Raw genomic sequence first — 27460 nt, 5'->3', positions numbered from 1 at the left:
GAATCCCACGTCGGGCTCCCAGTGCATGGAGCCTGCTTCTGTCTCTGCCTCTCTCTCTCTCTCTCTCTCTCTCTGTGACTATCATAAATAAATAAAAATTTAAAAAATAATAAAATAAAATGGTAGGGTAGGATCTATTACCTGCTTTAAAAAAAAAAAGACAAACTCTATATATTGTCCTATAAGTTGCTTTTTCTACTAAACAGTATATCATGGACACCCTTTCCAACTATAGCCTTCTATTTCATGATACAGATATATCCTAATTTATTTAACAATTCCCATTATGATGGACATTTAGACTGACTCCAATTTTTAACCGTCTAAAAATCCTGCAACAAGCATATTGGTACATATATCCAAATATATATTAGGTTTCCTTAGGATAGCTTTCTAAACTATTCCCAAACTTTAGGAATGCCCATAATTATTGGGTTGATCTTTTTCTCAATTAATAAATGAAGGGAAGTCTTTGAAAGCAATTCAAGGTAGGCTTTAATAATATTATGTTTAAAAGAATATTTAATTATGTCAGAAAATGTCACAACACTATGTTAAATCAAAAGAGGTGCAACAAATATGTATCTCAAATTATTCCCATTCAGCAAACATATATATTTTACATGCAATCACATATGTATGGAATAAGATCTTGAAAAAATGTATGTAAATATTAACATTTACTCTGAATGATGAGCCTCTAATTTCCATTTTCTTCTTTATACCTCCTTGTGTTTTCTCATTTTGTCAAAAGAATGATTACTTTTGACAACAGAAAAAATAATTTTAAAGAAGATTTGGAAGCCAGTGTAACCCGAAATAGTACTTACTGAATGCCTTTTCCCAGCAATAATAGTCAATTTTAGGCACTCCTCAAAGAGAGCAATAAAACCTCAGATTAATTTGTGAGTACACTTGCCTGAAAGCATTTGCTGGGCAAAGAGTAGGTTAAAAAGCGGAAACTGAGCTAACCATCATGAAATATTGGAGTCATAGAGGAAAAATGAAGACCAACTACCTTGTTTTTTGTTGTTTTATTTTTTTTAGGGAGCAGGAAACCGGTGAAGAGGGGTAAAAAGAGCTCAGCCACACTTACACAGATAAATTGATCAAAAACATCCATTTCTATTATTTGATGGGCCACTGACTTCTCTAATCATCTTGTAACATTCTTTAATGCTCTTTCAGTGCTCCAGTATTCTCCTCTGTAAAATAAGATACAAATGATATTTTCCTCCTTAGCCTTAAAAATAACATAAGTGTTAAAGGGCAATATGGACATAACAACTTATAAATATATTGTAATATGCTACCATTTAGGATTCTTAGGGGAAAAAAATCTCTTACCCACTCACTCCAGGTTACGAACAGTTTATTTTGGATGAAGTAAACAACACCAACATTCCATGTTGTGAAAACACATATGCAGAGAGGAATTCTGGGTATGTGCCACCTAAGTGAAGCTCATTTGTGACTTTACTATCTATGCCTCACCTGGACCAAACAGTTGCAGCAACAGTGAGAAGAATAGAACCTTTGCCCTATGTAAGGTTTAGCTGTCTTTGGGTGCCAGAGAAGAAGATGGAGTCTAATAACATCAGGAAATTCCTCTGTGAAGCACAAAGGAAAGGCTCATGGGTAGAACATGTACTGCCAAAATTTATGCATCCTCCTATGGTAGGTTGACTTTGAATGCATGAGTGTGTTTGGTGCCATGAAGAAACTTATGGTGGACAGACTCTAAAGTGGCCCCACAGCCTCTGTACTACTAGTATTTGGGCCTTTATCCAAATCTCCTCCTTTTGATGTGGGTGAGGCCTGTGACTTGATTCTAACCAACGGAACATACATAGCAAAGGTGAAAACCTGTGTGTGATTACATTGCACACAACTGTAACATCGGTCTTAATGGAAGACTTTCTTGCTGGGTTTGAGGAAACAAGTGGTTTCGGGGAGGATTCAGATGGGGAGGAGCTGAGGATAACCTCCAGCCAATCGCCACAAAGACACTGAGGCCCTCAGTGCAATGGCCTGCCAAGCACTGAATGTTGTCAACAACCCGATGACCTTGGATGCAGACCCTTCCCCAGTCAAGCTTTAGATGAGTGCCCACCCATTGCCCCAGCTGCCACCTTAATTGCAGGTTTATAAGATGCTAAAGTAGACAACCCATGCTGGCTGTGCCTGGACTCCTGACCCGTAGGAAGTGTAAGGCAATTAATGTGTGTTGTTTTGAACCACTAAGTTTGCAGTAATCTCGATTACTAATACAGAGTTCAATGATGCCCTGAGTCTTCACTAATTCTGAGCTGAGAAAGTAAGAAGAACAGAAAGACTGTGTGATCTGCAATGACACTATTCACCTGCCTGCTTCTCCATTGCTAACCCACAGGAGTAGAGAGGGCTCAACTTTTATTTTATGAAGGATAGCTGATAACTTGGGCAATTCAACATCAAATCAGAATTCCAATGAGCCAACAAAGAAAAATACATCTTATTTAAGAACTACTAGCCAGGGATACCTGAGTGGCTCAGCAGTTGAGCGTCTGCCTTTGGCTTAGAGCGTGATCCCTTGTCCAGTGATCGAGTCCCGCATTGGGCTCCCTGTGAGGAGCCTGCTTCTCCCTCTGTCTGTGTCTCTGCCTCTCTCTCTGTGTCTCTCATGAATAAATAAATGAAATCTTAAAAAAATATATTACTAGCCAGGGGCACCCTGGTGGCTCAGTTGTTTAAGTATTCAACTCTTGATTTTGGCTCAGGTCATGATCTCAGGGTCCTGGTTTTGAGCCCTGTGTCAGGCTCCACACTCAGCATGGATTCTACTTAAGATGCTCTCTCCCTCTCCATCTGCTGCTTCCTCCTCACTTATATACTCTTTCTCTGAAAGAAAGAAAGAAAAAGAAAGATGAAAGAAAGAAAGAAAGAAAGAAAGAAAGAAAGAAAGAAAGAAAGAAAGAAAGAAAGAAAGAAAGAAAGACTAGCCAAAAAGAGGAGTAGAGGTCAAACTAACAAAACACGTCTAGTAGATGGAGTTGTTGAAGATGATAAACAACATTGTAAATTTAAAATAATAAAAGAAGTCTCACTTCTAGTAGTTAGTAGTTAGGATGGACTAATTTTTTTTACAGATGAAATTTATAAAATCTTCACAAAATATGAAAAACAATAACTTAAAGTACTAGAGAATGACCCCAAAGCAGGCAGACAATGGAGAGAAGTTAACTTTTGAATAATGAGCTGTGTACCAGTAAAATCTCTCAGTGTGATCTCAGCCTTTTTTCTCATTTATTAATTCCCTGCTAGAAGTCAGCCAGGCTCAACTGAACCTCTGTGTCTTGGTTTGTTAATGACAGCCCCTGTCCTGGCCTTTCCCTGAATCTTCTTGTCTGTGGACTCAGGATCTCAGAGCTCCCCACCTCCTACTGAAGCCCCTCGTCCTGCATTATGGCCCCTAGCCAGCTCTTTCCTTCCCATGGCTGTTCTTTCTTTTCCCTCAGGGCTGTGTGATGCTGGTCTTAATAACTCTCAAATTACAATCATCTTCACTACCTAAACTCGTGGTGAACTTGGCATGGGAGCATCACTATTCCAAGTTAGTATAGTCCTATGTCATATTGTAGGTCAATGACCTGTAAAGCGTACCCACCTTATACCTATTTGACCTCCTCTACTTCTCTCTGCTTTTCTCTCTCCCCTCCAGCCATTCTTGCCTCTTTGCTACTCACTGTTTTTGTTTTGTTTTGTTTTACACAAAAGATGTACTTCTATCTCAGGGGTCATTGCACTTGCTGTTTCCTCTGTCATAAATGTTCTTCTTCCCCAGGTATCACCATGGCTGTCTTCCTTTTTCTGGTCTTTGCTCAAAGGTCACCTTTTCAGTGTGCCTTACCCAGACATCCTGTCTAAAACTACCAACCTACTACCATGTCATGACACTCTTACCTCCCTTCCTTTAGTGCCACCTAACATGCTAGATGTCTTGCTTAGCTTGTTTGCTACCTGTTTCTCCATCTAAAACATAAGTGCCATGTATGCATGGGTTGGTGTCTGGTTTTTCATTTGATATTCTTGTAGTGTTTGGAACAATGATGGACACATATCAGGCACTTAATAATTATCTGTTGAATTTCTCGATATGACTTAAGAGTTTCATTTTCGTATAGTATAATTTCTCTCACAGATCAGTGGCCTGGAACTAAATTGCAGAGGTATCTTGGTTGACCCACAGCCATGGTTTTAATGTTCTAGTTCCTTTTGGCTAGAAATGGTGCTCGATACTCGATGAGTAAGACAGAAGGAAATAGAACATCTAGGACTCCCCCAAGGCACAGAGTCATGGGTTCTAAAGTTCATTTATAAGTCAATTGTTTGGACATCCTGAACTCTTTTTCAGAACACGTTGGGGCACAGCTAGTTAACTGCAGGAAGTCTGAGAAGATTGGAAAGTGCCAGAACTTGGAACCAGATCTGCCCTCTGGGATGGAGCATGCTCTGGAAGGACAGGAACAGGTGCACTGAACACTGAGGGTATTCATTGCAGCCAGCAGGAAACATTGTCCTGAAGGCAAGGGCACAGGCAGCAGGTCACACTAGAGAGGGCCCAGAGGAAATATTGTAACCCCATTGGGGAGGAAGAGTTTAGCAACTGGCCATATAGGGGTAGTGATACTTAAAAAATAAGTTTATTGAAAAACACAATTAAGACTGCACAAAAACAAGCCAAAGAATAGAGATAATATTTGCAGTATATACACATATATATGTATGTATATGTATATATGCAGTATATGTGTATATATATATATATATATATATATATATATATATACTGCAAATATTTGTCAGATGTATATCTGACAAATGTTTAATATTTAAGGAACTGAACATTTAAGGAACCATTTCAAATGGAAAAGAAAGACAACCCAATAGAAAAATGGGAAAAAGACTTTAATAATCACTTCAAAAAAGACAACATCTGAATGTCTAATAAACATATAAATATATTTTCAGCCTCATTTATGCACAGTCAAATTAAGGCTGCAATGAGATTTTACTACACACCACCAGGAGGGCTAACACTAAAAGGACTGGCATACCAGGTGTTGGTAACGACATGGAACAATTGAAATTCTCTTACACTACTGGTGGAAGTGAAAACTGATATAAATGCTTTGTAAATTGTTGTTTCATAATTGAAGACCTCTCAGGTATAAATCTAACAGCTATGTATGCTCAAAAGGCTTGTCCAAGAATGTTCATAGCAGCATTATTTGTAATAGCTTAATCTAGAAAGAATCCAGATGTTTATCAACTGAAGAAGGGACACATAGATTGCAGAATCATCATACAATGGACACCATCAAGAAACAAAAATAAAGGGGCACCTGGTTGGTGCAGTTAGTTAAGCACTGGACTCTTGGTTTTGGCTCATGTCATGATCTCAGCTCATGAAATTGAGCTCAGCGTGAAGTCTGCTTGAGATTCTCCCTTTCCTTCTGCTTCTCCTGCTCATGCTCTCTTTCTGTCTCTCTCTCTCTCAAATAAATCATTTACTTTTTAAAGATTTTAGCTATTTATTCATGAGAGACACAGAGAGAGGGGCAGAGGGAGAAGCAACCTCCCCCAGGACCCTAGGATCACGATCCAAGGAAGACATTCAACCACTGAGCCACCCAGGTTCCCTTCAAATAAATATTTTTTAAAAAAGAAAATAAACCACTGTTACACACAGTAATATGACTGTTCTCTTATGCACATTAAGCAGTAAGAAGCCAGATAAAAAGAATACATATAATTCCATCTATGCAAAGTTCAAAAGTAGTCAAAATTAATCTGTAACAAAGGAAATAAGAGTAATAGTTAGTTATCTTTGTGGAACAGAGGTAGTAACTGGGAGGGGCCAGGAGGGTTTCTGGGATAGTGGTACTGTTCTATTTCTTGTTTTGGGTAGTAAGTACCTTTTGTAAAAAAAAAAAAAAAAAAAAAAAAAAAAAAAAAAAAAAAAAGTCTTCAAGCTATACACTATGCTTTTCTGTATGTACAACACTTTTCAATAGAATTTATATTTAATTTTTTTAAAGAAGGAAAACACAGAGGCCAGCATCAGGAAGCATCTTGGCACATAGCAAGGCCCCAACTCTGGACAGGGGGTGAGGAATTAGAACCTAATTTGGATGAGGGGAATTGATAAGAATTGCAGTGCCACAACCCAGGAAGAAAGAAGTAGAACTTTGGAATCACTCAGACAGCTTTTTTTTTTTTTTTAAAGACATATGTATGTATGTATGTATTTGAGAGAGAGAGAGGATGCGGGGGGGGAGGGGCAGAAAGAGAGGGAAAGAGAGAATCTCAAGTAGACTTTGTGCTCAACACAGAGCCCAAGGCAGGGCTCCATCTCAAGACCCTGAGGTAATAACCTGAGCCAAAATTAAGAATTGGACGCTTGACTGACTGCATCACCCAGGCCCCCTGTGCAGACTGCTTTCAACACAAGCAACATAGGCTTCAGTTCTTGACATACCATTTATGACCTTGGGCCACCTAACTAACCCTTCTGGATCTCAGTTTCTTCATTTGTAAATCAAAAATGATGCAAAGTTCTCAAGGTTTGCTTGGTACTGAGAATGGATTTTTTTTTTTGAGAATGGATTTAATACATATCAGCTATTCATAATAATAATCATTTTTACCTCAACAGGAGGTAAAGATTTTTCCTCAACAGGAACAGGATTTTTCCTCATAATAATAGTCATTTTTCCTCAACAGGAGGAAGAGATTTAGTTACCATCCCTGTGACAGAGCTCAAGCTTTGGGTATTAGGAACAATGTAGAAAACCCATGAATGCAAACCAAGGTCAAAGTCAGAGCTGAATGTGCTTCAAAAGGGACTCAAGTTAGTTCCTGAGTCCTCACCAGAGATACTCAGAATTCTGAAAGGCCTCAGGGGAGGGGATAGAAGGGATACAGAGGGTAGGCTGGACTTGATGGGGGAGTTTTTCCTATAAATATGGCTACTAACAATTTCTTCCATCTGTGCATGTTCCTCCCATCTGTTTTCTTCTCCTTGAATCAATGTTGATTCTGGGATTTGCTTTGACCAATAAAGTAAAAAAGAAGTGATGTTGGGCCTGATAGTTTTCACTTGGCTTGCTTGGAACCCAGCAGCAATACGGTAAGGCAGTCCAGACTATTCTGCTGGAAAGAAAGGCCACATGGGGAGGCCCTGGGGGATGAAATGCAACATGGAGAGAGAGGCCATGTGGAGGAGAACCAGGGTGCCTCAGTGGATGATCAGCCAAATGCCCCATACTTGAAAGAAGCCTTCTCTCCAGGAAAGTGAGGCCACCAGCTGAATGCAGACACATGAATTAGATTTGGTCAATAACTTGTAGAGTTGAATAATTACTCATTCAACCCATAGGACTGTGAGAAATAATAAATAACTGTTGATTTAAATCATTAGGCTTGGGGATGTTTTGTTATATATCGATAGGCAACTGATACAGAAATGGGTTCCTGAAAATGGGATGCTGCTATAGCAAAAAACCTAAAACGTGTGCTATTGGCTATGAGGTCAGGCAGGTGGGGACCACAGAGGTGGTAAGGAGACCACGATGGAGGCTGGAGGAGCAATAAAGTAGCCACCATGGCAGCTGGAGAAAGGGCAGTGCATGCTACAGAGCTGCAGAATGTACTAAGCTAGAACATGTACCTAATGTCTTTGTCAAGTTTGCCAAAGAGATTTTCCAGCTGAATGTGGAAAGTGCCAGTTGACTTATTTTAACTGTGATAGAGAAAGAAGAAGAAAGAAGAAAGAAAGAAAGAAAGAAAGAAAGAAAGAAAGAAAGAAAGAAAGAAAAGAAAAAGAAAGAGAGAAAGAAAGAAAAAGAAAGAAAAGAAAGAAAGAAAGAAAGAAAGAAAGAAAGAAAGAAAGAAAGAAAGAAAGAAAGAAGGAAAGAGAGAGGAGCTAAAGAAGGAATAGTTTGGTTGCAAGCAAAAGTTAGGAGATATATTTCCAATTCAGAAATTAATGTGTTAGGAGGTGAAACTGTTTCTTAAGTTCAGCACATCCAGATGAACAAAAGATTCTTTTTTATTTTTTTTTAATTTTATTTATTTATTTAGAGAGAGTGGTGTGTGTAAGCAGAGAGGGGCAGAAAGAGGGGAGAGGAATCCTCAAGTAGACTCCCTACTGAGCCTGGTGCCCCACACAGGGCTCAGTCTCACAATCCTTGGATCATGACCTGAGTCAAAAACAAGAGTCAGACGCTCAACTGACTGAGCCACCCAGGCAACTCCAAAACATTCTTAAAGTAAGAATAGTCTTAGGACAAAGATCAAATCCAGGGTACTGCTAATGAAACATTGCCTTAGGATCAAGATAAACACAAGAGTCTCTGTAAGACCCTTTGTTAATGTTTCACAAAGCTATAAGATGATGCCTCCTAGGTCCTTTCTTTGAAGCATCTGAGAACCTTAAGAACATTGTCTAGTAGCGCCAAACGGAGAGAAGATTATCTTGGAAAGAATTGTGACTGTGGTTTTTGTTTAAAGAAATAAATTCTAATTTGATAAACAAAAGCACACAAAGAGTTTAAAAGAGTTGTGCCAGTTTAGACAGTTCAAAATGGAATGAGACTTTGAAGTGCCACTTTCTTTGGATGGGAGAAGTCTGAAAGCAGAACCAGCATAAGCATGCTCAATCACCATGAAAAGGGGATGATGACTCAGAGGACAGAGTCAAGAGCTCAGAGGGTGGAACCAAGAACAATGGAAAATACTGGATCAGAAAGCCACATCCAGACAGCAGAATGGGTCCATAAACTGCCCTCTCAGTCCTACCCTGGAGTCAAGGGAGCTCATGATATGTGCTTGGATGGATTTCATAGGTGCTATGGACCAGATAGTTGCTATCTCTGTGTCACTGTTAGATATTAGATGTAGGGGAGATAGATAATTTATAGAACTCATAGATATCTAGAGCAAAAGGATTCACACCTGAAGGGCCTCTTCTACATCCAGACATGAAACAAACCATAAGATAGTCAACTTCAAGCCTTGTACCATAATTGGATGAGTCTTTGAAGAGTATTGGGGGGCAAGTGAATAGTTTTGGCCAAACAGAGGACTGTGATGGATGAGTCCTGAAGATTTATGCCAACAATTCCCCTGCCCATGTATGCCAGTCATCCCATCAAGAAGTAGAATCTAATTGTCTTCCTTTTAATATAGGTAGATGCAATGAAAATGACATTCTAGGACTTCTGGCCGTAGAACTTATGAGGCATTGTAGCTTCTACTTTCATCCTCTTGGGATCAAGTTGCTAAGGAGGAGATTGGGATAGACCACTAAATCATGAGAAACCACATGAGAGAGAAAGGCTCAGCCAGTCCCCAGCCATCCCAGCTACTAGGGCTGAGGTGTACGGTCCCTAACATACAGTTAGGGAATCCACCTTTGTTGTTCTAGCCCTAGGAGACCCCAGCTGAGTGCAGCTGCATGCATGACTTCAGCTAACACCTTATAGAGTTGAGTCAAGTTGTCACCACCCCTCACCACCCCTCACCAATTGCCCAAATTGCAAAATCATGAGCAAATAAATGGTGGTGGTGGTTGTGAGACACCAAGTTTTAGGATGGTTTTTATGTACCAAGAGACAACTAAAATACCTGGCACCAGCCAGCACACAGAAGGTAATGAAGTTACCTTGCCCAAATGCACAAAGTTCTAAAAGATCTGTTTCTCCACCTACTTTCCTTACTTTTTCTGGTATTATTCCTTGTGTTAGTCAGCTTGGGCTGCCATAACCAAATAGCATAGGCTGGGCGCTTAAACAATAGTAATTTATTTTCTCACAGATCTGAAGGCTGGAAGTCCAAGATCAAGGTTCCAGCAGGGTTCAGTTTCTGGTGAGGACTCTCTTCCTGGTTTGCAGATAGCCAGTTGTTCACTGTGTCCTCACATGGCAGAGAGACAAAACACACAAGCTCTTGCATGTCTCTTCTTATAAGGACACTAACCCCATCATGAGGGCCCCGATTTCACAACCTTGTATAAACCTAACTACCTCCTAAAGGCCCTGTCTCTAAATACTGTCACATTGAGAGTTAGGGCCTCTGCATATGAATTTGGGGGGACATAATTCAGGCCATAGCACTCCGTTTCCTCCAACAATACTAACTTCAGCCTCTCAGACATGATATGCTCATTATTACCTTGGGCTGTATAATTGCCGTTCCATGTCTGGACTGTTCCCAGATATTCACCATTGCCTTACTATTATTCAGTCTTAGAGAAAAGGTTACAATATTTCCTCTGAATGATCTTTCCTGACCCTTCAATGTAAAGTATGCCCCATGGTCAAGCTATCTTATCACCCTGTAGTATTTCATTCACAGAAGTGAAGACTCTCTGAAGTGATTGTATTCATTTATTTCTTGCTTATTTGCCTATCACCTACCATGGAAAGTCCATGACTATAGGTACCTTACCTGTCACTTGTATGGCGGTATCTCTGGTGTCTAGAGTAGTTGCCAGAATGCAGCAGGTATAAAATTGTTTTTGTTTAATGAATAATCTGCAATACACCTACATTGTAGAACTGATAAATGATATATCATACATTACTCTGTTCATCAAATATAGCAGTTTATCACATACTAGTTAGTTGGGCATTAAAGATAGTTCAGATATGTACTTTAGCCTTCCAAAAACTTCCCCTGGATGCATATTGTGGAAGAAGATAAAACATAAACAAGAACTTTAATACGATGTGACAAATACTCTCATATAAGTGTGTAGAAGAAGAATGGAAATTCTGGTTAGGGAGAAATACTTCTGCCTGGAGGGGGAGGAAGAAGCAGGTCAGGGTGACCAACAGAGAACATTTAGTTGCTTCTTGAAGAATGAGTAGCAAATGGGTGAGAGGTGAAGGGCAACCACTCCATACAAGAGAAAGAGCATGAGTGAAGTTAGAAGTGGTAAGAAGTGTGGTAGCTTGAATGCAGGGATTAGGGGTTAGGGGATGCAGGAGGAAGGGAGGCCAGATACAGCCAGGGGAAGAAGGGAGCTAGGTTATAAAGGACACAGGGTCATAATGGAATTTGTACTTTACCTTACAGGCATTGTGGAAATAGAGCAATCTCACTGTGAGAGGGTCCTAACTTTGGACATCAAGAACTTATGTCTCTACTGCAAGCCGGGATGGACAATACATGACGAGCATCCTGGCAAACAGAAAGGCAGGTTCTAGACTGTTCTACCACAGTGACTTCTGAGATTTAGGGTCAAGCCCTGATGGGCTCCCACTGGTCTTTAGTAGGAAGAATGGTTCCCACAGGGTGTGACCAAGAGAGTGTAAATTAGAGAAAAGTTTCCTAATAATTTGATTTTTAAAAAATATATATTTTAAAGATTTTATTTATTTATTCATGAGATACACAGAGAGAGAGAGGGAGAGAGAGGCAGAGACACAGGCAGAGGGAGAAGCAGGCTCCATGCAGGGAGCCCGATGTGGGACTCAATCCCGGGACTCCAGGATCATGCCCTGGGCTGAAGGCAGGCGCTAAATCTCTGAGCCACCCAGGGATCCTCTGCTTTTTAAAAATATATTAAGAAGCTCAGAGGACATATTTCAAATTTGCTTTTAAGCCTTTTCACCAAACTTCTAAAGAAGTTCTGTTTCCATGCATTATTTTTCTAAAACAGTGTTGATAAAGATTTTGGATTGCACACTCCCCTTCTCCACCACCACTTCATTCTGTCATTATTAGAAGCAACTGTTTGAATTTAGTTTTTAATGGAGTCAGTTTAATTATTAAAACCTTATAAATGAATAACATTAGGTAAAAGTAACACTTGTAGATCTTTTAAAAGGTTTAAAATTGAAAGTGATTTGGTTTTGAAACACCAGTATTTTTTCATAGAGTTGAAACATTGAAAGGCTTTCTGCCTTGGAGAGATCTTATACTTGACCATGTTCTTAGCAAAATTCACATGACTCATTCTCACTTTCTTTTTTCTTTTTTTTTGAATTTTATTTATTTATTCATGAGAGATACAGAGACACAGGCAGATGGAGAAGCAGGCTCCAAACAGGGAGCCTGATGTGGGACTCGATCCCGGGACTCCAGGATAACGCCCTGGGCCGAAGGCAGGAGCTAAGCCGCTGAGCCACCCAGGGATCCCCTCATTCTCACTTTCTTGATAGAGTCAACAGCCAAGGAAATCCCTTCATGTATCTTTGACTCACTAAATTTTCCGCATATTTGTATCCTTCCTCCTCAGACCCAAGATAAGTTGAGAAGAATGGTGTGGAAAACCAACCATTTAGCTACAGAGAAACACAAATGTATAGCCAGTGATCTACATCTTCTTCCTCTCAGCCATCTACATGGAATCTACCGTGGAACAGGAGAGTATTGTATACTTACCTTACAGAATCATCCATTAAGACATCATCCATTCAGGGTGCCTGGGTGGCTCAGTTGGTTAAGCATCTTCCTTTGGTTCTGATCATGATCTCATAGTCCTGGGATTGAGCCCCATGTCAGGCTCCCTGCTCAATGGGGACTGTTTCTCTCTCTGTCCCCTCCAACTCATGCTATCTCTCTCTCTCTCTCTCTCTCAAATAATTAAATAAAATATTTTAAAAAGACATCATTCATTCAACTATATAAGGTGCTATAAATAAGCTTATGAATAGGGTTTATTAATTTTTTTGAGCATTACATTTCACTGTTTTGTCATACCAGCAACTAATACTTACTAAAAAGTAGGTTCTAGGCTCTTGCTCTGGCTTCCAGAATTCTGGGGGAGGTGGAGTGGAACTCCTGGCATCATATTCCCATGTATCCTATAGCAGCATTATCTGTAATAGCCAAATTATGAAAACAGCCCAAGTGTCTATTAATGGAAGAATGGATAAAAGAATATGTGATGTACATATACACATACAGAAGTGATATATACATACATACATATACAGTGGACTATTACTCAGCCATAAAAAAGAATGAGATCTTGCCATTTGTGATAAAATGGATGGACCTAAAACGTATTATGCTAAGTGAAATAAGTCAGACAGATAAAGACCAATACCATATTATTTCACTCATATGTGGAATTTAAGAAAGAAAACAAACAAGCAAAGGGGATAAAAGAGAAAGGGAGAGAGGCAAACCAAGAAATAGTTTTTTTTTTTTAAGATTTTATTTATTTATTTATTCGAGAGAGAGAGAGAGAGAGAGAGAGAGAGTGAGAGAGAGAGACCAACCGAGAAGCAGGCTCCATGCAGGGAGCCTGACGTGGGACTCTATCCCGGGTCTCCAGGATCAGGCCCTGGGCTGAAGATGGCGCTAAACCGCTGAGCCACCTGGGCTGCCCAAGAAATAGATTAACTCTAGAAAACAAACTGATGGTTACCAGAGGAGATGTGAGGGGGGAATGGGTGAAATAGGTGATGGGGATCAAGGAATGTACTTGTGATAAACACTGGGTGATGTGGGGAAGTGCTGAATCACTATATTGTACACCTGAAACTAATACTACACTGTATGTTAACTAACTGGAATTTAAATTGAAACTTTAAAAGATCACCTTACTCACATGTATATGATTTATTCATGTATATATAACCTACTTACTAGAAGGTACTGTGTCCACTACTCTGAGACATTCAGCTGTAGAAACCTATATTTAAAAATATACATGTAAAGTAATTCTTTATGTATATGTCCTTTCCTACTTGCTTACAATCCTCTCTAGGGCAGGTTCCACATCTCTTTTATGTTTGTACATTTGTCTGATTTTAGCACAGTGCCTGGATCATAGGTATTATGATAGATATTTGTTGACTGGTGTCTGGTCTGCTGAACAAAAATGTTAAAGACAACCATGAAAGAGATGTGTTTGGACATGTTTCGCTAAAACCTATTCACCCTCTAAATTCATAAACTCTATTCTCTTCCAGAATGTGTTTCTAACATCAAATATTGATGAAGGGGATCCCTAGGTGGCGCAGCGGTTTGGCGCCTGCCTTTGGCCCAGGGCACGATCCTGGAGACCCGGGATCGAATCCCACGTCAGGCTCCCGGTGCATGGAGCCTGCTTCTCCCTCTGCCTGTGTCTCTGCCTCTCTCTCTCTCACTGTGTGCCTATCATAAATAAATAAAAAAATAAAAAAAAAAAAAAAAAAAAATGTCAAATATTGATGAAGTTTGCGAGCTCTATTTTATTTTCTCCATAATAAGTAGGCTCGCTAGACTGGACACTTAAAGTTGGGAATAGTATACAACTTCATAACATTCTTTGTCCATGATGCCGTCATAAGCACCTAACCCCCGTGCATTTAGCTGGTGTAGTACTGGCTGTGAACATCAGCTGAGGTTACAATATCACCCAGGCATCCCACGTCATCACTTTCCATTCCATCTAGCTTCTAGAAGCTCATTTTAGCTGTGGAGATCACGCGGCATGGTGTGTCTGTGTCACTGGTAGAGATACCGTGACTACTTTGCCCCTCCTGTCCAGTGTCCCCACTCCAAAACCAAGTGTCACGTACTCTGTGTGTGTGTGTGTGTGTGTGTGTGTGTGTATGTAATTTAAAAGAGGGTCCACGCAGAAGGTTTTGCCTGCAGCAAATGTTTCAAAAAGAAGGGATGAGCAAGGCAGGTTCTCAGTATTTGGCAACAAATTCAACCCATGCAGCTATAACCCACATCACACTCTCCCTGGAGTAAGTGGCAGTAGAATAAAAGTTCCCACTCTGAGTAGCAAGAGCTCCAATTATCCTGTCAGTCCTCCTGCAGTCCCACCCAGGCTGCTGTCCCATCAGCAGTGGCGGGATTAGAAGTAATCCATTTTTCCACCCAGGAACATCTCTTTGGGGCGATCGCTTTCATGTTATTGCTCTTCAGTCCCAGACCCATAAACATAAAGAGGGAGACACAAAAATAGAATCACAGGGACAAAGAAAGAAAGCACTGGAACAAAATACTTTGTAAGAGCTACATGGACTCTGTGGAATTTCCTTTCTTAATAATCCCCTAGGATCATCAAATATAGGTCCTGGCTGCCTGATTTGGTCCTGAGAAGTGCCAGGTCGTGTACCCCTTCTAACCTGAACATCAGTCTGGGCAGGTGGGAGTGCTGGAGTGGGGGTCCCTTATGGAGCAGCTGCATAAAAGCTTTGTAGCTGAGGTCAGCCAGTCCTCCCTGAGCTGGTTGCCAGGTTTCTGGAGTGTTAGAATAGTAAACAGTTGTTTCTCAGAAACAGAGATAGGGTTATCCACAGCCTCAACTGCTAAATTTAAATTTAATAAAGCTCTTTCCTAACAGCCTAGATCAGTGATTTCCAACGGGGGCAGGTGGGGGGGTGGGGGAGTGGGGAGGAGAGATCTGGCCTGGGGCGGGGAGAGGAACCAGCATGTGCACTTTGAAAAAGCTCCCCAGGGTGATTCTGTATCCTGTCTGTAAACACTGATGCCTCTTCAGAACACCACCAGCAACAGGCCTACGATGTCCCCATAGGGCCTCTCTAGTGTTTTCTACTATTTGCCCATGGTGGTCCTGACATTTCAGAATTGACCTCTGGAGCACTTAGCGGAGATCACATTGGGAGATACTGGATGGTCTCCCTCCCCAGTGCTGCCCTGTAAACTTTCCCACAGTTACAAAGGAGTAACTAAAGGGGATGAACAGTATATAATGAATGAGGTGCGTATCATCAAATGTTGACAGCAGCTGACTGAGAGTCTTCAGTCTTCAGTGTAATGTAAGAAGCATTACATGTGATTGGGGAGAAGACTATTTCTTAGTTCTCAGGCTAATACTTGAATTGCCATTTAGTTTTACAAATAAAAGGCAAAGCTCAAAATGGAGCTGGAGCTCCATGGAAATGGAGACCATGGCAGATACTCTCTGTTGACCCTACTGGTTCTCAAAATGATCTCGAGACCCCTTTGGGGGTCTGTGAGGTCAAAACTAGTTTTATAATAATGATAGGGGAGTATCTGCCTTTGACACACTCAGTTTCTTGCAAGCAAGTGTATGTTCAAGTTTTTCTAAAAGTGGATGATATGAGGTAATGAAACATTGCAGAAGCAGATAGAAAAATCCATTTGTTTTCTACTAAGATACATAGCAAAGACATGTACAAAAATGCAAACAATGCCACTGTACCTACTGTTTTTTGTGAACCAGTTGTGTCTCATAAAAATATGTTCTTTGTGTTTAACTTATATTCATCTGGAGTGGGTTTGGTATTGTTATTTTAAAATGAGGGACTGTTAAAATGAGTTATTGTTATCTTAAAATTTCTCAATTTCAATACCTATTGTGGCAAATATTAATAGACACAAGCCAGATAAAGAAAAATTGTTTATGATTCCTTAATTTTCAAGAGAGCATTAATGGGTCTTGAGAACAGAAAGCATGAGAATCCCTGCCACACTGTGCATGTGAGCACATAGAAGTGAACAGAAGACGGGCTTGAGGCCAGAAGCCACCAGCCTGAGGCTCTGTCCAGCTGCTCTCACAGGCCACTATTTCTGCAGGTAACTTGTGCCTTGGCATCCCTGCAGGGGAGCTCTGGGACCCGATAGCTGTTACCAATTCCTATCCCCTTGTCTGCCTTCTGCTAGAAAAATTGGGGAAAACAAGCAAACCAGCAAGCAGGTATTTGCTTTCCTGGCCTACTTTATAACCAGAATGCATGATGTGTCTTAGTTCTCTTCAATGAGACATAAAAGGAGGTGGGTAGGAGTTGTTTCTGAGAAGGCTTTTGCTTCCTTATGAAAGGTACCAGAAAGTATGGATGGGTGAGAAGACTATGCTGGCATGACCACTCACTCTCCCCTTTGCCTTGAATGCCTAGAGCTGAGGCAGCCATATTGCAGCTTCAAGGGGCCAAGCAAATGGCTTTTTTTTAAAAGATTTTATTTATTTATTTGAAAGAAAAAGAGAGAAAAAAAAGAAAGAGAGAGAGAGAGGGAGGGAGGGAAAGAGAGAGAGAATGAGCAGAGGAGGGGCAGAGGGAGAAGCAGACTCCCCACTGAGCAGGGAGCCTGATGTGAGACTTGATCCCAGGACCTTGGGATCATAACTTGAGCCAAAGGCAGACGCTCAATCACCGAACCACTCAGGTGCCCCTCAAGTGTGGAGAGTCTCCTAATCATCAGAGACCACCTTTGGGACCCTGGACCAACCTACTGCATGGGGAATGATGAGGGACATAGAAGACTGGGCAGCATTTCCTCCTAATGAGACAGAATGTAAGGAGAATCTTCCTTTTTTTTTTTTTTTTAAGGAGAATCTTCCTGAATCCACACTCATTCTCTTTGTTTCCTCTTTCAAACAGTTTCTAATTACCTGGTTCTTTCCTTCAGATACTACTTGTATAATCTGAGCTCACTCATTCCATTCATTCTCTGGAAAACATAGCTTTTATTCCGAGACACAGGGCAGGCTAAGCAGCCAGGCTGGGACTCCCTTCTCAGACCAGGGGAGTCCAGACAGTGAGGTTGTGGACATACTATTATTAAGTGCTCGATCTCTCTCTTTCATGGCTTTTCAGGAAGGGTGAACTCTTGTTCACTGCATGTGCCTACCCAAGGAGGGGCAGAAGGTTGAGCATATCCTACCCATGCAGACTGTTTCAAATACTGTATCTTTGTCAATGCTAGTGACCCATCTGAGGAAAGAGAGCCTTGGTGCTTTTACCCTCTTTTCACCCAGGTGGCTGATTCATTCAGCTTTCACTCTTGGTTCCTTTTCCCAGTATAAATCCTGGGGAGGAGGTGGGTCTGGATTCAGAGCATGGAAATTAACTATTCTGATTGGTTTATATGGGAATCTAATCTAGATTGCTAATCTAGATTGCTAGATTTATCCTCCCTGCCCCCAGGGCTCAGCCACACAAAGTAGAGTCTTGCCATCTCTTTCTCACCACCAGCTTCTTTGTGTGTCATATGTGGCAATCCCGGAGACCCTGGATCCTTACAGGGTGCCTGTGTCTAAAGCCAGCTAAGTCATGTCAGCACAGCTCCAAGGAAGGCCATTCACTTCATGGCACCACAAGTTGAGCTGTAGTTCATGATACTACCTGGCTTATGGCTGTAAAATGTCCTGAGGAAGACGATCTCTTATCTAAATTGCACAAAACATCTCCCTGTATACAAACAATGGGGCCCTGGGGTACGTGTCCTTAAGAGGAAAAGATCCAGAACACTATGGCACTAGCATTCAGGGCCCTGCAGGGCCTTCCTGAATTCAAATCTGAGATTTATGAAGCCACCAGGTAGAACTGTCTTTTATATGTAATTTGGTATTGGGGAAAGGAAATACTTCAGAAAGAAAGATGACCTTATTGTTAATGCACCAAATTTAGCTGCTTTGTGGTGTTTCTTTTCTATAAATATCTTATCTCCCCAACTCAATTTCAGTCCAATATGCAAGAAATTACATATTTGACCCCTCTGATCTCCAACAAGGAACATGGTCTCTGTGAGTAAGGTATGTCCAATCGATAGGGTCATTGTCTCCAGCACAACTATTTACCACCTCCCCTTTCACTTTCTGATGTATCCAAGTTTGAACAACAAATTCTCTGGTCAACCCATGGATAAATGACTGTGAATTGTGATGGTGGTAGAGAAGCATCCTTCATGCTGCATCTTATCCAGCTACGTTTTTTCACTTTCCCTTCCTTTTGCAATGTTGCAGCCAGATTTTTTTATGTTTGTTTATGAAAACAACAAAACCATTCATTAGCGGTCCTTTCACATAAAAATATAGAATTGCAATTTTCATTTCAACTCCAGCAGTATGTTAGGATGAGATAATCATCTCCTCAAAAGCTGTATGCAAAATATCGTTCTTCTCCTTTTGGCTCAGCTCACAGAGAGAGGGGCACAATCTGGTTGACACCGAGACTACACAGAACAGACTCAATATTCTTCCGGTAGCCTTAGCTAACCCTTTGGGTCTGAATGTAAGAGCAGTTTAAAATCAGCAGGTGACACAATGAGACAGCAATTTGGTTACCTGATATTTTAAATATCATTATAAGGAGTTGCATAAGGAAGACATGTTTTCAGATATCAGTTATCATTGGTATCAAAGAGATTAAGAAATTAAAATTGTATTTATTTCCTAAGAAACAGTGAAGATGTGATCCACCAAATCAATGTGACTTTAGGATTTAAATTCTTGTTTTGATTCTTTTGGAAATAGCAGATACTGCTTTGATTTTATTTGAACATGAGTACATTCCTCTGGCTCCCATCTGGCAACACAAATTCATTTTCCAGCTTTCCTAACATACTAAACCTTTCCTCTGGGAGAACCGGAAGGTAGAATTTGCTTTTATTTTCTCTGAAGCTGTACAGAAGCCAGGTCTTCTGTTTTCTCTGACTCTGTCCCTACTCTCTAATACTCTGTCCAATGGTGGCAATAGGCAAAGGACACAATTTTTGAGAATTCTCCCTTTGGCAGGGATGTGGGCTGTCATCTCTTCTGTGTGTAGAGACCTGACTTTGAGATTACAAGCTATTACAACCTAAGAACCTTTAATGGAAGGAATGTATCAGGCTCTCCCTTGGAGGAGACAGAACTGTTACAGGAGAGGAGGGGTTAGAATTGGCACTTATGAGGAGTGCTTGGGTGGCTCAGCAGGTTAAGCATCTGCCTTTGGCTCAGGTCATGACTCTGAAGTCCTGAGATTGAGCCCCATGCCAGGCCCCCTGTTCAGTGGTGAGTCTGCTTCTCCCTCTGCCCCTCACCCCGCTCATGTTCTCTCTCTTTCTCTCAAATAAATAAATAAATAAATATCTTCAAAAAAATTAAATAAAACAGTTTAAAAAGAGAATTGACACTTGTGGCCAGATTACTCTTTCTAGAATCCATGTATCTTTGGTACAAGCGATGCTGTTAATGTTCCATACACTTAGATACTTTTTGAAAAGCACAAAACTTCAGAGATGAGTGGTGTGTTCAACTATCCCTGTGCTATAGAATAAAAGCCAATGCTTGGATGGAACCAAAGAAATATCTTGTTGGCTTGGGTGATACATCTTACCCAAATGTAGGCATATTGATGCAGTTTTTTAATTCTTTTATGACTTGGTTTGATAGAATTTTGATTCTGGCTTCTATTTTTGGTCACCTTCTTCTGGAAAGTGTCTTATATTTCCATAAATATCATGTAGAACCTACCTCCTGATGTGGCTCTCATTCTATGCTCCTGCCAAAACCCTGTTGCTCCACATGCTGAATTTAGGTGTTCTGCTGGAAAATTCAGAGAAGAGGGACTGTTTTTTAACTTTCAGAAAATGATAATTTAATGGATAGAGTTTGCTCAACTTTAGTGTTTTATAATTTTCTTTAACCTTACAGACTTGGCAGTGTACCTGGCTGGCTCAGTAGGCTGAGCATGTGACTCTCGAACTCAAGGTTGTGGGTTTGAGCCCCACATTGGATGTGGAAATTGCTTAAAAATAAAATCTTTAAAAAAATCAACTTAAGAACTTGGGTTGACCAAAACCAAATGAATAAAAATTTAGCAAATAAATGAAAACAAGAAACTATGCTAAGATAGGTTTTCTGCTTGCCTTTGTTATGTTCATATTATAATTTTTATATTGGACTATTAACTAAAATTATCTTTCCTTTTAGTCAAATTGCCTTGGTTTTGATAAGGGAATTGAATATAACAGTAGGTGTCAAGGCCTAGCACATTGCAGCACTCAATAAATGTATGTTGAATGTTTGATGAATGGGTGAATACATCATGGTCTTCCCAGAGACATTGGCATTCTGCAAAAAGAGTATCCTGCCTCCTGAGGAAGTTGGCAAATCACCCACTAACCAACAGAGATGAGGAAAACTGGATAGTTTCTGCCTTTCAAAGAACTGATGATTTTTCACAAGTTACAGTGGGTTAAATACAGCAAGAACGTGGATTTCCATACTACTATATAGAGAAACATAAGCTTCAAGACTGATATTTCTCAATGACAGGATGAATAATAATATCTGGCTGGAGGCGATTAGGACAGACTTCACGTAGTTCAAGTGCTTCATCTGGGCTCTAAAGGACAAACCAGATGTTGGTGAGTGCAGGCAAGATGTGTGGGGTGAATTGTGGGAGCAAAAACAAGTAGAAAAGCATCAGAGGAGATGCAGCAAATCTTGAGTTCTGTTTGGTGTGTATTAGTTACAGCAAACTGTGGCTTTCCTTTTGAAAAGTGCCACAGGGTAAAGGGTTGCGGTTAATTAGGCAGGTGATGGCAATCACAGAAAGGTTTTGAATGGAGTAAGTGATGTGTTTGGTGCTGCTCTTTGGGAAAGTCAGTCTGGGTGGGATTGTTTGTTCTCCACAGGACATGGGGAGGACCCTACAATCATCTTGAGAGGAAGTAATGATTTTTTTTTTAAAAGATTTTATTTATTCATTTGAGACAGAGAGCACCTGAGAGAGCATGATGGGAAGAAGGGCAGAGGGAGATGCCGACTTCCCACTGAGAAGGGAGCCCCATGTGGGGGCTCCATCCTAGTGCCCTGGGAACATGATCTGAGCTGAAGGCAGCAGCTTAACTGAGCCACCAAGGCTCCTCCAGGAAGTAATGATTACAGTGATTCTATGCTCTTTTGAGTCCTTATTCCACAGCCATAAAAAGGTTAATATGCAATAAATATTAATCCTTGACAATGAGCTTTTGATGCCACCCTGAAGGAAAGAGTAGCTAAAAGACACATGTCCTAATCCCTGAGATCCTGGATCCCCACAGGGGGCCTGTTTTTAAAGCCGGCTAAGTCATGCCAGCACAGCTCCAAGGAAGGCCATTCACTTCATGGCACCACAAGTGGACCAGCTGATGATGACACTTCCTGGCTTATGGCTGTAAAGTGATGGAGAGGTTCTCTTTCTAAATTGCACAAAAAGTCTCCCTGTAGGGATGCCTGGGTGGCTCAGTGGTTGAGTCATTTCCTTTGGCTTAGGTTGTGATCCCTGGGTCCTGAGATTGAGTCCCCCTTCAGGCTCCCAGCAGAGATCCTGCTTCTCCCTGTGCCTATGACTCTGCTTCTCTCTCTGTGTCTCTCATGAATAAACAAATAAAATCTTTAAAACAAGAAAAGGGGATACCTGGGTGGCGCAGCGGTTTGGCGCCTGCCTTTGGCTCAGGGCGTGATCCTGGAGACCCGGGATCGAATCCCACATCGGGCTCCTGGTGCATGGAGCCTGCTTCTCCCTCTGCCTGTGTCTCTGCCTCTCTCTCTCTCTCTGTGACTATCATAAATAAAAAAAAAAAAAAAAAAAAAAAAAAAACAAGAAAAGTCTCCCCTTATACAAACAGTGGGGCGTGTGTCCATCAGGAAAAAAAGAAGGTTAAATAAGTTGGTATTTTTAGAATGTCTTGTCTATGTCAGATGATGGCTAACTAGTGCCTTTATTTCTACATCTCATCCTTCCAATCACTCCTCACTAATACTAGTATCTCAACATTGGCTGAATCACTCCCTTCTCAGTGAGCATGTGCACATGTGCCCTGGTACCACTTTGAGGCGGAGACTCTTTCTCAGAGATTCTGATAAAATCTCAGTTTAGGCCACGGCTCTTTTATTTATTTATTTTTTTAAAAGATAGATAGATAGATAGATAGATAGATAGATAGATAGATAGATGATAGATAGATTGATTTATAGAGACACACACAGAGAGAGGCAGAGACACAGGCAGAGGGAGAGGCAGGCTCCACGCAGGGAGCCCGACGCGGGACTCCATCCCAAGGCTCCAGGATCATGCCCCGGGCTGTAGGCTGCGCTAAACTGCTGCTCCACTGGGGCTGTCCCCCACGGCTCTTTTCGTTTCCCATTCTTTTTGTCTTGGAAAAACGTGTCCTAGTTGTGTGTTTCTATTAATTAAATGCCAGTTATCCTAGGGAAGCAAAACAAATGGAGATGTGGCTTTATACTTCCCTACACTGTTGATGTGCACAACTATAGGACTCTATAAAACCCGAGTACTATTTAAAAAAATAAATAAAAAAAAAAAAAAAAAAAAAAAACCCGAGTACTATTATCAGCTCTGACCAAAAGGAAAACAAGTCAAGAGGTATGCCAGCATAGGAAATCCCATCCTAAAAATAGAAGTGGGGTGTCTTCATTTTGCTTCCCTAGCTCTGACTCTGCTAACAGTTGGCTTGGTTGTGTAGCTGGTTTCACTTGGGCAAGCTTTTAGATTAGGCCCCTAAAGTATCTCTCTTTTTAAGGGTAAGATCATGTGGCAGCCCATTCTGAGAGACAGGCTAGGTAAACAATGCTCTGCATGCTATGATTCAAAGAGTGAAGCCCTCTATTCTCAAAAAAGAATATGTATATTTATATAATAATATTGCTTTCTCCCTGGAGATATTCTTTTGACTTAAAGACATTCCTCCTAGAGCCTATTAGGGCATTTCTGCCTGGGGCAATGAGGTGTGAGGAGAAGAGGGAGCAAAAGAACGGGAGAGTCTCCCTTAATATTTCTTGCAGAGCTGGTTTGGTGGTCACATATTCTTTCAGTTTCTGCCTATCTTGGAAGCTCTTTATCTCTCCTTCTATTCTGAAAGAGAGCCAAAAATAGTGAAAGGGATTAAAGGGGAAAGGAGAGAAAATGAGTGGGAAATATCAGAGAAGGTGACATAACATGAGAGACTCCTAACTCTGGGAAACGAACAAGGGGTAGTGGAAGGGGAGGTGGGCAGGGGGTTGGGGTAACTGGGTGACGGGCATGAGGGGGGCACTTGACAGGATGAGCACTGGCTGTTATACTATATGTTGGCAAATTGAACTCCAATAAAAAAATATACAATAAATAAATTAAAAAATACCAAAAAAAAAAAAAAAAAAAAGAAGAAGAAGAAGAATGGAAGAAGCCCTAAGAGAAGAGGGATGACAATGGAACTCATCTTGATCAATTTTGCACGAGCCCAAGGGCCTGCTTGCTAGTCTCTGGTAGATGGATGAGCAGGCTGGCAAAATGCCTGTAACTAAAAGAACAATGACTAAATAAGCTTATTTCATTCATATTCAATGTCTAAATAAGTTTCTAATTAAGCTTTCCCAAATGACCTTTGTTCATTCATTTAAAGTTTATTTGTAAAACCCAAACCGTGAACAGGACTGGCTACCTAATTGGTATATTCTTGCTCAAAAATGAAGACTTTCAAGTGGTTGGTGACAGCAGGGCATTCACCAACCATGAGACCTTTCTGAGGGGAGGTGGGAGGCTGATGGGACTTCACAGATGCCCACATGGCCCAGACTACTTGTAAGCTTTATTGGCCAATGCTCCTTTGGCTAGAATTTTCTTAACTGCCCCCACCCCCACCCCACTGGTGGTTCTCAGGTGTAAGGTCCCCTTGAAAGCAGCATCAGCAGTATCTGGGAACTTGTCAGCAAGCCCCAATCTGTGTTTTAGCAGCCCCTCCAGGTGATTCTGTCTCTTGAGCAAGTTTGAGAACCACTGCCATGTTTTGAGTTGCAATGACTGAAATAATGGATTTTGAAATGGAACCCATTTTAAGGGTCACGTGGCTTAACTATCTCACAGTATAAGGGAAGTAAAGGCAGGATGAAGGAGAATGAGATGTAGAGTTCCTGTGTTCATCTGTGGAATAATTTATAGAGCACCAAATGGTCTATTTCATGAATTACTCATCTTCCCAGTAAAGCCAGCTCATATCCCAATTTTAAAGATGAGGAAATTGAAATGCCAAAAGTGTTCAATGAGTCGCCAAGTGGAGCTGGGATTAAAACCCAGAGCTCTTAAATCCCCCATCCATGGCCTTTTACTTGGCCTTCAGGTAATACGATCCAGCTGACAGGTGAACTAAGCTGCTCCCCACCCTCTATAGCATCCAAAGGCAGCGTGAACCAGTGCAGTGTGATCAGCCCAGGACATGTACAGTTCAAAGTGGTTCAGTCTGGTGTAATGACAAAGACTGATACAGGGCTGTGTTTGTTTGTATTTTTAAGATTATTTTTTTATTTATTCATTAGGCACACACAGAGAGGCAGAGACATAGGCAGAGGGAGAAGAAGGCTCGCTGAGGGGAGCCTGATGTGGGACTCCATCCTAGGACCCTGGTATCATGCCCTGAACCAAAGGCAGATCCTCAACCACTGAGCCACCCAAGTGCCCCAGGGCTATGTTGTTTTTGAGAAGCTGGTATTTATGAGACCCAGTGTATGGGCTCATGGATCTCAGCACTGCCACAGAACTGAGGTTTGTAGTTTACTATCCTTGTCTAAACAGCCAGTCTGAGAGTGGGACACGACCAAAGTTCTCCCCACTTTAAGGTTCTTTGGGAGACCAGTAACACACTCTGCTGTATAGTCAGGTCTGCCCCTTGCATTCCTGTCATTAAGTCACTTTCAAAGCCTTGGCCCCAGCTTATCATTTTTTCCATTCTTAGGCCAAGGCTATTTGTAGTGTCCCCACCTGTCACCATGTGTGTTAGGCTGCAAAGGGCAAAGGCAGCTTCATTAATAGCATGGTACCAGCTCAAGCTCACTTAGAGCACCATGCTTTCTCTGAATGTTCCATTTGAGGGAGCTTTCTGAATCTTCACAGCTTTTCAGCTGTATACTTTCACTTGGGTTGGGTAATACATAATGAGTTAGATACATATTAAGTTAATTTCTCTTAGGGCCTAATTTATTTCCCAGTTGCAGATGAGGAATTTTACTAATTGCATTATATGTTCCTGATTAGAGAAGTTACTCCATGAGTCCAAACAATGCAGGTGTTTAAAAGGATTATTGTAGGGAAAATATCTATAGAAAGGAATCAGGAAAACGTAAGAGAAAATCTAATTTTCAGAGTGCAATTTATAGTGTAAAATGGAGAATAGTCAGCAATACAGTCATTAAAATTGGAGCTTGTGGAGAATATTAATAATAATAATAATTAATAGTAATAATAAAACAGATTGTGTCATAGACCTAAATGTACAATACAAATGTGTGAAATCGCTGAAAAATAGCAAGAGAAAAATCTATGGGGCCTTTGGTGGTAAGTTTTTAAATACAACACTAAAATACAATCTATAGAAAAAAAAGATAAATAAGACTTCAAATCAAGAAAAATTCTAAGAATGAAAACACAAGCCACAGACTGGGAGAAAGTGTTTGGAAAAGACATATCTGATGAAAGACTGGCTGGTATCCAAAGTATACAAAGAACTCTTAAAATTCAACAATAAGAAAAGAAACAACTCAGTGTAAAAAATGAGCAAAATATCTGAACAGACCCCTTAAGAAAGAAGCTACACATGGCAAATAAGCAGGTGAAAAGATGTTTAACGTCACATTCCATTAGGAAATTGCAAATTAAGATAATAATGGGATACCACTGCATATCCGTTAGCATGGCTAAAATCCAAGGACCGAAAATACTAAATGCTGATGAGGATATGGAACAGGAACTCTCACTCATTACTGGTGGGAAGGCAAAGTGGGCAGCCACTATGGAAGGCCTTACAAAAGTAAATACATCTTTACTGTATGATCCAACAATGGTGTTTGGCATTTACTCAAATGATGTAAAAACTTATGTCCACATGAAAACTTACTTTTGAATGATGGCTTTTTTATTCATATTTGCCAAAACTTGGAAGATGCTTTTGGTTGGTGAATGGATTAACAAACAGTGGTACATCCAAGCAATGGAATATTATTTGGTGATAAAAAGAAGTGAGCTATCAAGTCATGAAAAGACATGGAGAAATCTTAAATGCATATCACTTAGTGAAAGTAGCCAATCTTAAAAGGCTGCATACTGTATGACTCTGAGGATATGGCATTATGGAAAAGACAAAAGACATTATTGAGACACTAAAAAGATCAGTGGCTGACAGAGGTTTGTGGAGAGAGAGGGATGAATAGGTGCGGCTCAGGACATTTTTAGTGAAACTATTCAGTATAATACTGTAATGATGACTACATGCCATTATACATTTGTCAAAACCCATAGAATACACAATACCAAATGTGGACCCTAATGTAAATTATGGATTTTAGTTAATAATAACGTATTAATTTTGGTGCATCAATTCTAATAAATGAGCCACACCAATGCAAGATGTTGATAATAGGGGGACCTGGGAAAAGATATTTGCAAATGACATATCTCATGAAGGGTTAATATCCAAAATATGTAAAGAATTGATACAACTCAATACCCCAAACACAAATAATCCAATTAAAAATGGACAGAACATTTCTTTAAAGAAGACATACTGATTAGATTGGCCAACTGACACATGAAAAGAAGCTCAACATCATTGATCGTCAGGGAAATGCATATCACAACCACAATGAGATACCTCTTCACACCTGTCAGAATGGCTAAAATAAAAAACACAAGAAACAAGTGCTGGTGAGGATGTGGGGAAAGGGGAACCCTCGTGTATGATTGGT

At 40.6% G+C, this 27460-nt stretch overlaps 1 long non-coding RNA gene across 1 annotated transcript in view; it reads right to left on the bottom strand.

Moving 5' to 3' along the window:
- Positions 1-1052: 1052 nt before the first annotated feature.
- The window catches only part of LOC111095427, a 69663-nt gene continuing 43255 nt past the window's right edge, over positions 1053-27460 (bottom strand). The window contains exons 3-4 of the long non-coding RNA XR_005357738.1: positions 12768-12869; positions 1053-1205 (exon numbers count right to left, since the gene is read on the bottom strand). This is a non-coding gene — a long non-coding RNA (uncharacterized LOC111095427). The remainder of the gene's footprint in view (positions 1206-12767; positions 12870-27460) is intronic.

Source organism: Canis lupus, chromosome 4, assembly GCF_011100685.1.
Source record: "Canis lupus familiaris isolate Mischka breed German Shepherd chromosome 4, alternate assembly UU_Cfam_GSD_1.0, whole genome shotgun sequence".
Classification (NCBI taxonomy): Eukaryota; Metazoa; Chordata; class Mammalia; order Carnivora; family Canidae; genus Canis; species Canis lupus.
This window is presented reverse-complemented; position numbering and strand designations above follow the sequence as displayed.